The following is a 14,976-nucleotide window of genomic DNA, read 5'->3' as shown; positions in this document are numbered from 1 at the left end:
ACACTCCATATCATTCTTATGCCATTTAAATCTATTACATGAGTCAACCGTCTACATCCTGCAGTATATACAATGATCATCAATGATGATATTTAGATATCTCCTGTGGAGGGCTTGCGACTCAGGTATTTGAATGGGGCGCGAGTGTGACGTCATAACAGCTCCACCAATGAGAGCGTTGTTTGGGACTTAGACTGGCGAGCCGAGTGAATCGTCGTCAGTAGTAAAGTATACATGGTAGGTGGTACGTACGTTGCTCCTGTGTGCTGAAAAAGTTTGTTGTCGTTGAGTGTTTTGATTACTATAATCAAAAAGTTGAACGGTGAAGTTTTACAGTGATAATAAAGTGCAGTGAAGTGTTTTAAGTGACCAGATACACTTTTGGATTAATTATAAGGACTTTAACAATCAAGGTAAGTCTTTTAACTTGGGTATCGGAAGATACTTTGATTTCTTACGAAATTGTAATACTAGTTATAATCGTTGTAATAACTATGAACATGCATTTTCTATAGGAACGCTCCGATTTCTTATTAAACTAAACAGTATTTACTAAAATTGTCTGTTGGGACACTGTTTACTTAAAGAAACTATTAGAATATTGTTTCAGTGGCATCATTTGAAGTAAACTAAAATTGAATTCCCATTTTCTCGAAATATTACGGAAGTTAAATGGGGCAGTTGGGAACGCTAAGGAAGTTGTATAAAGAGAGGTTGCATGCTGTTAAAAGCCTGGTAGATGACGTGATGTTAAATTTGGTGTAAAGATATAACGCACAAGATTCCAAGAAATTTTTAAGTGTGTATACGTGACTAACTGATGTGTTTTGCCCAGTATGTATTGACTGGAGAGTAAATTATGATCACATTAATGAGGTTATGCTAGAATCATCTGTGATGCAAGTGGACATTTCCGTATATAACTGATTGGACAATGTAGATCATGTTTATAGAAATACTCAATGTATGTATCGTCCGCCGTGCACCGGAAGCTCCTCGGATACGTGTGAACCAGAATTGTGTGTATTTAGAAATCGGTATCTAGGTATCAATTGAATAAGGTATCGACGATAGGATTAATTTTTGTATTATTTGATATTCGTCACCTTACAGACGCGCGCGCACGCACACACCGCAGTTTTCCATAAAGATGCATAAACACGTAGAATATATTATTAGTAATCGAAATAACCCTGACAAAGGCAACAATGGGATTCAACATGAGGATTAATAAAGAAAACTAGATAGGAGCTCCATAGAGTTAATTGTATTCCTGTATGTTTTGAAAAGATGAATACACATCCTACGTGAGTGTGTGTGTGTTTCTTTGCCCCCAATTCCACATAACTAATTTTACTCAAATGTGTAAAGCTCCATATTTAGAAGTGAAAAAAAAAAAACATTCGACTTTTTGGGGCAACGTGAATTAATCTACTCCACCCCCTCCCAAGGGGTCTGCAACAGAAGAAGAATATTGTATTCTTGATTTTGTAGCCTGGAGCGTCAATTTTTGACCTGAGATGTGACCCAATTTTTCGTAGTCATGCTATAGAGTGATGTTCAGTTGAACTATTCTCAGTCAGTGTTGCCTTTATATATACATTTTTCATCCACTGGGCCCTTGGAGGACGTCACAAAAATGTGCCCTACCAAACTAAGATGTTACTGTCATGCAAATATCATGAAGTCTGAGGCATTCGTAAACTTGTTGTGTGCATTTGCAAGCCTAAAGTATTATATATTTATTTCTTCTTACGCAGTGTGTTTGTCCCCCCAAGGCGATTGGCATTTTCATGTTCAGGCAAGCTAAGGCAAAGGAACTTCGTGCGAACACGCTTAAAGCCCCGACAGAGTTTGTATTGGCTGGAAATTGATATTGTGTGTGAAAGAGTGGTTGGAAAGACAGAGCACTGGGGAGAAATTGCAGTTTGGGTTAAGGTTGGTGTGGTTTGGGAAATTGGTAAAGAAATTGGAGCAGTAGGCAGTGAAGTTGGGTATTGGAGTCGGAAGAGTGGTTTTGTTCTGTGTATCTTGGTGATTTTTCTTGTTATTATTTTCATTTAAGTAGTTTAGGTTTTAAAGACAAATGCCTGCATTTTGTAGGAAACTAGGTTTAGCTAGGCTCTATTCCTCATTTTGAGTGTTGACAAGTCTGGATTGTATCCTAATTGCAGATCAGTAGGCCTAGACAGATTTAAACTACTTTTGGGTCATTATTTCGAAGCTAGATTTTGTTTGTGCTAAGTGTGTGTGTTTATTCCTAGCGAAATGTAAGTTTTTGTTTTATTGTATTGGTTTGGGTTTCAGAGCAATATTTCATATTCATTGTAAGGCTGGTAGACTAGAGGGGCAAGCGTGCATGTTATCCATGTTTTGTAAAATCCCGTGTTTGGACAAGCACGCTACGCTTAGCTCTTAAAATTTCTTGCTTGTCACGTTTGAATATTTGATATTAGCACGCTACCGATATGCAGTTCCTTTTTTTTTTTTTATCTCATTTCATATTAGTGAAAGCTCGCTGACACTTCGTTCTTCATCAGTGCTGACATCTGTGTTACGGCGAACTGAGCTTACGTAAACTATTCGGTAAATGTTGATTTTGTTCAGGTGAAGTACGTAATGTGCGTGAGGTTTTTCGGAATTTGAATTGGGCATGCACTAGTTGACTAGTTGGTACGTGGTTTGGCCTGATATGTCTCTACCGAACGAGGCCTGAAAATGATTCGAAAGTAGTGTACTATCATTCTGATCATCTCGTTAGGAGGTACTTCATTGCCACATTACTGCTGCACTTAGCTTATTTCAAGATTACTTATCACTGCATTGGATGAGAATGGTTCCCGATCAATTTCGGTTCGACTCTATTGGGGATAAGGATTTGTGCCAATCGGTGGGGACTCGTGAATGATTGGGCATTTGCAGTCTTTAATTGTTAAGTATGGCGTTGTTTGCAAGTGACAGAAGTAATGGTAATGTGATGGAGATGAGCTTTGTCTGGGGCAACCGAAAGCAGGCTGGAGATATAGGCTATGTTGTATCGGCAGGAATGACAGTAACTAAAAGCGTTGTATATGTTATGCATTAAATCGCACTGATTCATTGCCTGTAGTCCATGACGTCCCTTGTAGACCACAAAGTTCCTTAGTGGGGCCACATATTAAAACTAGTGGGAGTGGTGGACGCTTAGCAATTAAGTTTAGTGTTGAAGTGGTCTCGATGAGGCTGGGGAACAGTAGTGCATAAGATAATGGTACGTGTTGAAGATACATGCAGTATGTTATTTCTCAAGGATGTGCTGTCGACCTGGATGTGTATTGTGCCCTAGTAGTACGTACCCACTAGATCAACAGTGCTATAGAATCAGCAAAAAACAAGTAAATACATTTTATGACAGTGCGATGTTTCAATGTCACATATTGAAGATGAGTGCACATTTTCGGTTGCATTTGTAAATGGGGGCGAAAAGAAATGTGATAACTACTGGGTAAGTATTTCTTTGGTGCTCTCCTCAGTGGTATATGTGTGTAGTAGTTGTCCCAGGTCTGTACTCAGTCGACGCTTGCTTCTGTACTTCCATGACCTCGTAGTCTCGACGTAGGAGTGACACCATCAAAGCAAGTACGTTATTTTTTCTTCGGGCGTGACAATTGTACTATGAAAATTGGGGTGATCTCATTTATCTTATTCTATGCCTCTTGTTTACTTCAAGGCTGCTTTCAGTTAGTTGATGCAAACATCCCATGCACTGTGCGTCATAACCCTTACGTCACGACTCTAGAGGGGTTGCTCTCTGGAGATGTAATTTACTGTTTTAGCTACATTGTCTTTATTGTGCTGGGGGAGAGTGGGTGTCGTTACAGGTGTGGGTGTAACTTGAGAGAGTGTACAGATTGTCTTGGGTGGCTGGGTGATGCTCTGCGCATCATATATTTGCCTGCTGCAGCTTTTGTTTGTTCAGTTGGTGTCAGGTTGCTCTGTCAAGCCAGAAGAGTTTGGTTTTTGTTGAACTATGGTTGTTTATGACATGGAAGGTAGTGGGTTTTGATAAGCATTAGAAGGAGGCTGTAATTTATGAGAAGGGTGAGCTGAGTACGGCTGATACCTATGATGTTTGCCAATGGGACTTGCATATCTAAAGCATACTTTGGTACACATTTGTTGGGATGACGTGGTGGCAGATGCATAGCACGTCAAGCTTGTTGAGGGTAGTGAATAGATACAAGTGGAAAAATGGCGTGCGCGACACGATTGACGTACGCTTCACTCAGGGTGTAACAACAGATTTGGTCCTCACTGTACTTCAGTGATTCTTAGGAACGATGGTTTCAGGGTTCCATGAGCTTTGCGGGTCTATGGACTGGCCTCAGTGAGGTTGCACAGACCAAAAAATCCAGTATCTTATTTGATGCTGGACGATATAATTTAAGTCTTGAAGTTGCCTTCAGAAGGCAGAGTAACAGCGCTCCATAAGTGAGATGTATATGTGCACGTTTGGGATCCGCTGCTTGGGATGAGGTAGAAGTATTGGGTAGGTGGTCAAGCTTGCCCGGAGCGATGAGGAGAAAGGTGAGGGACCCTGCTTGGCTAATTTCTGATTGGATAACATTATTTTGTTATTGTATGCTACGGTTGCATTGAGATGCTTGGTTCAGGTACGAGTTGAGTGTGTACTACAGCGTCTGACAAATGATTAATGGCAAGGAAAAGCGAGGGAGGGACAAGGAAAGCGGACAAAACAGACGCCATGGCGATTGAATGAGTGGCTGGTTGTACCCGGGCCAACGGAGGTGGTCAAAAAGTATCGCATAGTTTGAGTGAAGGAACACCGATTTCCGTTAAAAGTCGCAGCTTAAGAGGTATCATATTTTCCATTTCCCCGAAGTGTGACTGATGCCGTCATTTAGGTCGCGTACTTAGAGTACGCATACGAGAAATGTGGTGAGGAGACAGGGAAATCTTAATGCATCTTTATGCTCATCGTCTTAGCGTGGAGAGGCAACCCGCACTAGCCTCTCTACAGGGTCTCAGATAGTCGAACCGAGCGTGTATGCCACAAGACGATGAGTTTTAAATATTTTTATGTTTTCATCCGTGATATCTATGTAATTGCAATATATATATCCTAATGGGTGACCATGCATGGATATTGACATTGTATATTTGTATCATGTATCTTGCACATTATTTACCTAAAATAATAATAAGATGAACGAGGTACCCGGAATGGCAACATCATCTTTTCTAGACAGACAGTGTGGTGCCCATGGACGCAAGCCAGAACCCGCTTAAATGCATTGTGACATTATCTCTTAGTCTTGTATTGGAGTGCCGTGCTACGTTGCTGCCAAATGAAGATTACGGTCCTGAGATTCACTGGTGGACAATGGTGAAGTTTGTGTTCTGTTAAAGGAGACTAGGGGTTATGCAATTGTGGCGCACTGACCGCTGTCCCCGTGAAGTAGACCTGGTTTCTTGTTTGCTCGAGACGGGCTCAGGCATATCAAAATGTGTCTCGTTCATTATAAGTATATTAACTCGTCATTAACTACGTTTATATCTTGGACTGCTGTTAATTGCTAACCATTTTTATTCTCAAGTAAATGCTGGGAGCTGCTTTTAATTGTTCTTTTCTGGGAATGTAACTATAGTTCACTTGATACTTTTTGAGTCGTTACTACTACTACTATTGACATTACCGCTTATGAATCATCTAAATGCTATAAAGATGTGCTGGCAGATTACTTATTTTGTGAAATTTATTACAGTCGATACGGGGAAGATGGGGGTGGGGGTCGTATAAGGATGCTGTCAAGCATCGTGTGATAGTAAGTCGGGAATTTCTGTGGGAACGTAATTGACAGGTGCGTAGCAAGGGAGGGAGGTTGGGGTGGGTGATGACGTAGCTGAAAGGTGGACGTGCTTTCGTTTGAAAACGCCAATTGGAACACAGGTCGACCCAATTCTTAACCACAAGGCGTGACTGCTATGTGAATGGGTATCCTTATATTGATTGTGTGGGGTCATGATTAACAAATGAACAATTATATTTGCACGCACACACACCTCACAATCTCGTTCTTGATTCACACACCATCACATTGCCACGTTACTCTTGCAATCTTCTATATCGGTCTTGTCGGTAAGACCAGAGCTTGGGCAGGGTCAGTGAGTTGTGGGTACGGGTTGGGTTTAGTATACACATCATCAACCAGTTTTATGACTTGGGCATGTCCGAGACAGGGGTCAGGTTTGCCTGCGTGTCGCTTTGGTGGCTGCCCAGGGTGTCGTGTCGTCTGTGTCGGACACGTCGTACCAATTCCGTGTGCAACCGATACTGGGGCATGTCCGAGTGTGGTTGGTATAGTATTCGCGTGGTTTTGTTTTGTCGTTCTTTCGGTGTAGCACTTGGGTTTAGTTGCTGTTTTTATTTGCTGGTTTTAAGCAGGTGTATGATAATGTGCACAAACTTTTTAAGCTTCGGGTTTGGGAGAGGGCTCTTTCTCTTTTACACACATGTGTACACGGGGTATGATAATTGGGAATAAGATGTATGCCGAGTGGATTTTTTTATTACTAGATTGTTTATACTTAGGTACAGGCGCTCTTCCAAAGAATATTAGTACTCCAAGATCTGCAACGAGATGGGGTCGAGTCTGCTGGGGCCATGTTAGGAATAGTTTCGACATTTTCAACAAATATTATAAAATAGTAATCCATGGTTGATGGGTTTTCGCCAAAAATACATCCATGAAAGGCAGGAATGATGGAGGGGGGGTTCCAAGTAATATTCCTGCTGGAGAAACTACATTCCAGCTGAAGTCCTGGAAACCCTGACCACAAAAGGCAGTGGTGACTTTTAGCAAGAAGGAAGAGAATATAGTTCAGCATCAGGAGTACAAAAACTAATCCGAGAGGATCCATTGCGGAGTCTCGCTCACTGAGTACACACACACACAACCACTGTGCATGTGCATTCACATATACATACATGTACATGAACACACACAAGTGGACATATACAATAGTCTTTTCACTTTTAAGGTGAATTAAAGTCACCAGGTGGAAAAGATGTTATTAGTTCAAACATTGAAAGAGTTAATATGTTTACACAAGGCGTAACTTATAGTTTTGCCATATCCTTTTCATCTCGTGGGTGGTAGCCAAAATTATTAGTTCCGTTACAGTCATATTCTGTACTAATTCGAATGGCACAAAACAGCAGTGCTGTTGGAGGTTACGTATTTTGCGCAACAAGCTGCGAAGTTCTGCTTTGTAGGAGATGAGGTTGGTTACCACATTATCGTAATAGGGTCTCGTCCGTACGAGAAGGATTTTATTAAGACCCAATTTTCTTTAGACTTATAATTGAATTTCCCGTCCTCCGTGACATTAATTATATACAATCGATGTTTTATTACTTTGTACAAATTATACAATAATGTTACATATAGATGCTTTTTTTTTATCTTACAAGGGCCATCGTAGTATGTGACAACATTATTTGTACTATATAATGTGATTATAATGGGCACGTATAATTATTTGGCCAAGATTAGTAATTTTATTATACAACAATGCAATATGCGTTTAGGGGACACTGAAGTAGTGGCGTGTTACATAGGTCCATGCTGGTTACCTCGAAGTCGTTGTATTTCATGAAAAGAATATTAACTGTTATGCAAACTATGTAACCATTGATTTAATAGGGTGGACATTTTTACTGTACAGTTGGAATGTTGATGTGTATTTCCTCTGTATAATCAAAGGATTACAAAGGAAGGACATGACGGCAGGAGACCTTTTGGCCCATGGCTAGATCGGATGCGAAAAAATGAATGATTATAAAAATTGAATATTAGAAATAAACAGGTAATAATAAATGAATGAAATAAGATAGATGACTGGCATTACAGCGTATTGCTTAGGTGTTTATCCAAATGAATCTTCAAACTTTGAACTGTACTACATTGCACTGCATCTGCAGGAAGTTTATTCCATTCATTAACTACACGGTTGGCGAAGTTGACTTTCAAAATATTTTGAATGAAAATATTGTTTTTAGGCGAATCTGGAGATCTGTACAAACATCGCCTGAGATAATTTCCAAAATAGGCATTAGCCAGAATTTAATATATGTGGTTACGGGAGTTAATAAATTCGCCTGGCGCCAAACAACAAAGACTATACGGGACATACTGATATGATATACTAGTCGATGTGTTTACTCGCCATAGTTATGCATTGCTGTTCTTTAGCCTCATGTAGAACCCACGTCAGTATTCAATTAAATCACTAAAGAGCCACTAACTCCCACTAGTTTTTGGTTCGTGGTTCCATTTGTGAAAGTTTGGTTCACAAGAGGTTCATAGGTCGTGGACCACTTACGTAATGATAAAGAAGTCAATGAGCTGGTGTGGATGCAACTCAAACATCGTTGTAGGATTGCGACAGAAAATGTAATATTACTGGCGGGAGGGGGTTCCTGGGGTTGTGAAAATTTTCTTTTTGGGGGGTGGGGCTATTCCCCTTTCGCGTTTAGAAATTCATAGCAATCACCCCCCACATCAAAAAGGGCGAGCTATCACGCGCATAGCTATATTGTTGCCAAAAATAGCTCGTGCAATATCCACAACTTTAATTGCCTACCAGGGTTGGCGCTCCCCACTCGCTCGTTTGAGGTACGGGGTGATGGAATGGCGAGCTGCACAGAAGCCGTAGCTGGCGATGGGGTATGTACCAGCTGAATGAACTCGCCAGGCGACAGATGGATATACTATGTGTGTGCGTATGTATATATATATGTGTGTGTGTAAGTTACTACGGCACTTGTCATGAGGATGCTGGGTTCGGGTCCTTGGCAGTACCGCAATTCAATTTCTGCATGTCGGCCTTTGATGGCTTAGAATTAAAGTGCATTATTGTTGCTAATATATATATATATATATATATATATATATATATATATATATATTTCTTTTTCTTCCTGTCATACTCGTACCTTTCCCTTTTTCCACCCTCGCCCCACGTGCGGATAGACAGACTAGATACTACCCGCATCTCTACATGGGTTTCTATGGGGAGAGAGTGTCAGTGCCGCTGTATTCAACTCTTTTGAAGCTTCGAAAAATTCCGTTTTTTATATAAAACGCGTGAAATATATTTTTTTAACAACCAATTTTAATTAGGGTGATGACATGATCAAAATGTATGCATTGTTTTTATGGAATGATATTGATACACAAGCTGAGTGTAGGATTAAATTGCATTTGTTAATTTTATTGTATAACATGATGTGAAAGTCACTTTAGCAATGTTCTTTCGTCATTGCAGGGTACCCTTTGTGTCTTGGAATGTACATCTTGACATTTTATTTGTGTAAATGAGCGTCTGAAGGACAGGAATGCTTTGAGCTGTCTATTCATATTCAAATTTTCCTGTTAGTAGACAACCACACGTGAATATACATTTATTTATTTATTTTTTCGGAGGATTTGTCCATGTAATTCAATGTAACAAATGCACCAGATACTGTGCATTATATTATGTACAGAACCCAGATTCTGAATGGTAACTGGGTAGTTGGTGAACCGCACTTCTATATCGCGCTTGGTGTGGGCCACGGGGGAGGATGTGCGCATGCGCAAGCGAGTGACGTGAAGGGCCAGGCCAGGGAATAGAGAATTAATCCAATCAACTCTTCAGGCTTTCGACAGGCCCGCCCTGTTTATTGTTTTATGGAACGGCGGTGATGGTTTAGCAGTGTTCCTGAAGTTACCCAGTTGGTAACCCTCACGCTGATAGTCTTCACTCTCACATCCTTTCCCAGAATTTTTGGACAGTGGGTGTGGCAAGCTTGTATCCTGTGTGTGTGTTTGTTTTTTTCATGGATTATTTGACACAAGCGGATGGTCTTGTAAATATATATAGGTGCGAGCGTGAGCGTATGTACGTGCATTTTATTAGAATTATTTGTTTGAACTTCTGAATTCACTCGGGGTATCTTTCCTCTCCTTCACTTTGCACTATAGGAATTTTTCTCCTTTTCATGTACACATTGTTTATAGAAATAAAACAAATCATCCAGTACTAAATTTGAAAAACAGAGAAATGTATGTTTGCGTAGTTTATTGTTTAATTCTATGTAACCTATTACTTAGAAAAATGCCTACTTGCACAAATAAGGAATTAATTTTAGTACTCCAATATGTGTGGCTTACATCCAAAGAAATACACATTTCGCTCACTCATTTCTTCCTTTCCTCAACCCTTACGCTCCAGGTTAGGCCCCTCTTTGTCAAGACGTGACGGTGCTGGAGCTGGAAGGCTGGAACGACCGTGTCAGTTTTAGGAAGTAACGATTCAGTTGTGTAAACTGGAAACTATTGAACCCAGTACGAGGATGAACGCTGAACAATTCGGTAGTTGGCAGAGTAAAAAAGTTGTTCCATGTCATGGGATTGACTGTATATTTTTTGTACTGACATATGCGGTGTTCACACAGACACAACCAGGCTTGAAAAGATTTCAGTATCGCTTGCTCTGCGAGTCGTTACTCCAACTCTAGTGGGCGGGGGATTGGGTGCGCGTGTGTGTATATGTGTGATTACATTTTTCACCTGTAATATGTATGTATATATGTATATATATATATATATATATATATACATGTACGTAGGTACATAGCATATGTATACACAACGTACCCAAATTGGCTTCATGATTTAGTATCTTTACATAACCCCCGCATGGTGCTTTTGCAGGCCAATAACAATGGTCCACTGGTCCAGGCATTCCTCTTGCGTGACCGTGGTTCCTATTTACCAACAGTAACCACCCCTCATTCCCCATATCCACACTAGAAGGCGTAGTTCATGACGTAACCACCAGAAGGCCTTTTGAAACGATCTAGCAGAAGTTTGATATTGGTTAGTCACGGACCCACTTAATTTGATATTGGAACTTTCTTGATTGTTTTCCACTAAAAACCATGGTGTGAATGGTATCTATAAGTCACGCACACGCGCGCGCACGTACGCACGAACGAGTGGATGGCGGTTCGAATCCTGCCACTGGCGAAGTTGAACCAAGGATGATGGGTCATTAAATTCCACGCTACAAAGTCCTCTGTGAGGGGCACCGTCCTAGCCTTCCGATAAGGGGGAGTTTGTGACGTTAAACCATATCATTATAATTATATGTATATATATATATATATATATATATAAGCCATTCCTGTCTCCTGAGAAGGTAAGTAGGAAACTTCCGGTGGGCTGTAGGTAGTTATTGGTGTTAGTTCTCCATATTCTTTCACCCGAAAGCTCATGTAATTTTATATATTTATATATTCATTTGCTTATTTATTCATAGAACATTAATATTATATGTTTACTTAGGGCGATGCATAATTGCGAAGTCTCGTTTTTTGTGTTTATATAAAAACACCAATTTCCTGGAATATTACTTGGCGTTTTAACATTATGCGTTGTTGATTTTTATGTCGCGTTGATTTGTTTCTCTTGCCTTAGGGTTTCTATGTGATATCAAGGCTGTAAACTCCACTTATTGTCACAATTCTTACAGTGACGAACAAAAGTTTAAACCATTTTACAGTTCTCACAACGTCATATATATATTTTTTCCGAGTACGTGGTATGCTTTCCTGTGTAGTATAGCTTACAGTTAGGCCATTTTCTTGAATAAATAGAAATATTGTCTGGAAAAGTATTTTAATTTTGTGTCTTGAAAAACTCAATGTGGGTAGAAACTTTTGCTCGTGACTATACGTGCAGTCTAAAAAAAAACCGTATGTTAGGAAGTCATTCAACAAATAAACAAACACATTATGCATTAAAAGTATTTAGATAAACACAGAAACAAGTAAACAATTGGCAGGCGTTGTATAACACTGCTTATATGTTCACCTCACTAGATTTTAGAATTTCGGACTATTACATGCCGTTACCTCAGCAGGAAGTTTTTCATTCAAATACTTTTGGTTATATATGGATGTATATTACATTAATGGTGTCAAGCACCGGTGTGTCATTAGGATCTATTCTGCACATCTTAATAACGCAGAATCAGCAATGGAAAGGCTTCCCAAAAGGAGGTTAAGACGAGCTGTGTGCTTCAAGGATTCCTTCTTGAGCCCGGGTTGACTGTAGCCACAAGAACAAGTACCAGATCTTTATGTGATTCTATTTGCGTTTTCAGTCTTCGAATGATAGTCGAATGAAATGTAAATTTGTTCAGTGAAAACACTGGTAACCTAGTGCGTCTTGATGGGGTTTAGTAGTCATTATGATAGTTTTGTAGGCAGCTCCTTGAAGTGTTCTTTGAGATTTGATTTTCGTTGCTCACGATAGATAGCGCATTTTGCTGTGGGTCTTTCGAGGCATGGTCACGATTTTCTTCTCGTTCTCTTTATCGGCAAAGAAGGTCTCTGTTCTCTTCAGGCCCGGAACTGGGTCATTTATCGACAGTCGGGCACCGGTGTCCCAGGCTTTTGGTACCGAAGTCGTGACTCCGATCGTCACGAGGGGATTTGGGAGGGCGGCGTGGTCTCGTCTTGTGACGCGTCGACTTCGACTCATCGTTCTTCGAGTTCGAGGGAAGGTGGCTTTAGGAATATTCAGTACGGTAACGCTCCGGTTAGTGTCTGTGTCGTGTTGACACCGGGCGATTTGATTCAGCTGAGGGAGTGAACCCTCTGCCTAGGTGGGTTCCCAGTCTAGAACCCGAGCAGGCCCGGGTACATTTCCAATGACTAGAATCCCCTGGGTTTTTGTCACAGCAAAAACTGTATGCATGTGGCCGTATTTAACCACTCGTAATCCGTAATGGATAATGACTACATGTTATCTACTGGAATGTTTTCCTCATCCTAACCTTGGGTGCTGAGTTAGGTGAGATTAAGGATTCGCTCCTCAATGCTTTCCGTGCTTAAGGCACGGTTTGGGAATTATGACCTATTTAGTCGCCCGCACGCCTATTAGGTTGTCACCATTTCCTATTGTATAGATGACTTACTGTTCAGGAGCGCGTTGAGCTGCTGTATGGTTGGGGGAGGATGTTTGTGGGTGTGAGTGAGTGGATGGGCGTACGTGCGTGCCCACTCGTTTGGAAACCACCTATGGGCGTGAATTGTCACGCCCATGCTTTACGCTAAGTCAGGGAACTTCTCAGCCTATTTGTACGTGTACCCCATGTTTATGAATTGCTGATCTTGGCCTCGTGGAAATCACTTCGACATTGAAATGGGTAGCTGCCTTTTTTTTTGGGGGGGGGGGTTGTGTCCCCCATTGTGAAAAACTGTGCATTCTCCCCACCCGAAGGGGGCCATAGGACTAGGGGGGGGGGGGTTCCTGGCACAAGTGTAATCGTCTTGTGGAGAACACTTATGTGTTCCGTTGTTCAAATAAACTGTTGAGGATGTTTCCGTGTTATTTTCTTTTTACCTCTGTTCTTATTCCTCCTCCCCTTTTTCTCTTTCTTCCCCATTTTTCCCCTCTTTCACGAGTCTTACATCATTCGTTTGAAGTGTTTGATAAAAAAAATACGATATGAATAACAGTGCTTTCGTGATTCGTATTCGTTTATTCTTTTAAGAGAAAAAATCTGAAATACTGCCCTCTTGTAGCATCCTCCAATTTTCTTTCCTTTCTTCTTATCTACCGGTATGTCTTCCTCCACCCTGACAACCCGCCCACCTTTATTTTACCTTTCCCTTCTCCCCTTTTGTCTCTTCTATTCCTTGTTCTTTCCTCTCCACTGATTTCCTACTTAGCTTTAAAAATAATAGTAATAGTAATAATAGTAGTGATGATGGTGTATATGATAGATTAAGTAACGAAACAACCATTTAGGTTAGTTGCTTTTCGCTTTTCCATGTAACTATCCTTATCTTCCGACCATAACGCGCACACATACATACACACACACACACACACGCGCACGCACACACACACACACACACACACACACACACACACACACACACGCACACACGAACCCTCCACGTATCGTGTCCACCATCTTGCTTTTCTCAATATCCTCTTGACCTTGTAACATCACTCACTTGACCTTATCCGTTGTCTGGCCTTGCTCTTTTCTTCTCTGTCCTTTTATTCTTCCCTCCTTCCTTCTTTCCTTCCCTCCTTCCTTCTTTCCCTCCTTCTTTCCGTCCTCTGAACCTGAATGATTCTCCGCCTCCTATGTAACGCCGTGAGCCACTCCAACCACCACCACCTCCTCCGTGTCCCTCTCCCCTTCCCGCTCCCTTCCGGCTTCTCCTCCCCCCCCCCAACGAGTCGTTGTCTTCTTTGTTTAGGACTTTTCAAAACTTTTCGTGAATATTCTTAATGACTTTTAAGATCCCCTGTGCCAGTTTCATCAGAATTTATCTCCTGTTTTCATTTTCGATTTTTTTTTTTTTTTTTTTTTTTTTTTTTTCCAGAAACAAGGTCGTATGTTTCGCGTGGGCTCGTTTTCTCATTTTCCTCCGAGCAGAACATTTGTATCTATCATGCATTTCATCGCGTTAATGATTTCTTGTTAATATATTGCCTGGTGGGGTTGATGTTCGTAATTATTCTATTCTTATATTGCCCGTATATTTCTCTCTTCAAACATTTTCAATTGTTTCATGGGGGTGATGGCATTATTGTTGTATCACTATAATATTCCGATAAAATTGGGACCACGAACTCAAACCATTTTAAATCCTAATAAATCCTATTTGTTCAAGAATTTTCTCTCGCTAAGTTGGAATATCGTGTGAACTACATTACTTGTAGTGATACAATGTGGTAAGATGGCCGATTTTCTATGCGGTAACGCTTGTCTTTGTATTAATGCTGTCGCCAGGCGATTTTATTCATCTCCGTGTCGTCTCCTCTGTAGAAAGTCGCGTGATTTTAACCTAAATAAAGTCTTAGGTCGTGTTCCTCGTGGAAAGTGCAGTGTCGGGTCGACAAG

At 40.8% G+C, this 14,976-nt stretch overlaps 1 protein-coding gene across 7 annotated transcripts in view; it reads left to right on the top strand.

Moving 5' to 3' along the window:
• Positions 1-215: 215 nt before the first annotated feature.
• LOC143040761 (semaphorin-1A-like) overlaps positions 216-14,976 on the top strand; it is a 666,238-nt gene continuing 651,477 nt past the window's right edge. For all 7 annotated transcript variants that reach the window (XM_076212173.1, XM_076212170.1, XM_076212168.1 and 4 more), the window contains exon 1: positions 216-413. The gene's annotated coding sequence lies outside the window, so the exon portion shown is untranslated. The remainder of the gene's footprint in view (positions 414-14,976) is intronic.

Source organism: Oratosquilla oratoria, chromosome 29 (assembly GCF_046742065.1).
Source record: "Oratosquilla oratoria isolate Oo_2021 chromosome 29, ASM4674206v1, whole genome shotgun sequence".
Classification (NCBI taxonomy): Eukaryota; Metazoa; Arthropoda; class Malacostraca; order Stomatopoda; family Squillidae; genus Oratosquilla; species Oratosquilla oratoria.
The sequence above is the reverse complement of the archived record's forward strand: the minus strand, read 5'-3'. Positions and strand labels throughout refer to the sequence as shown.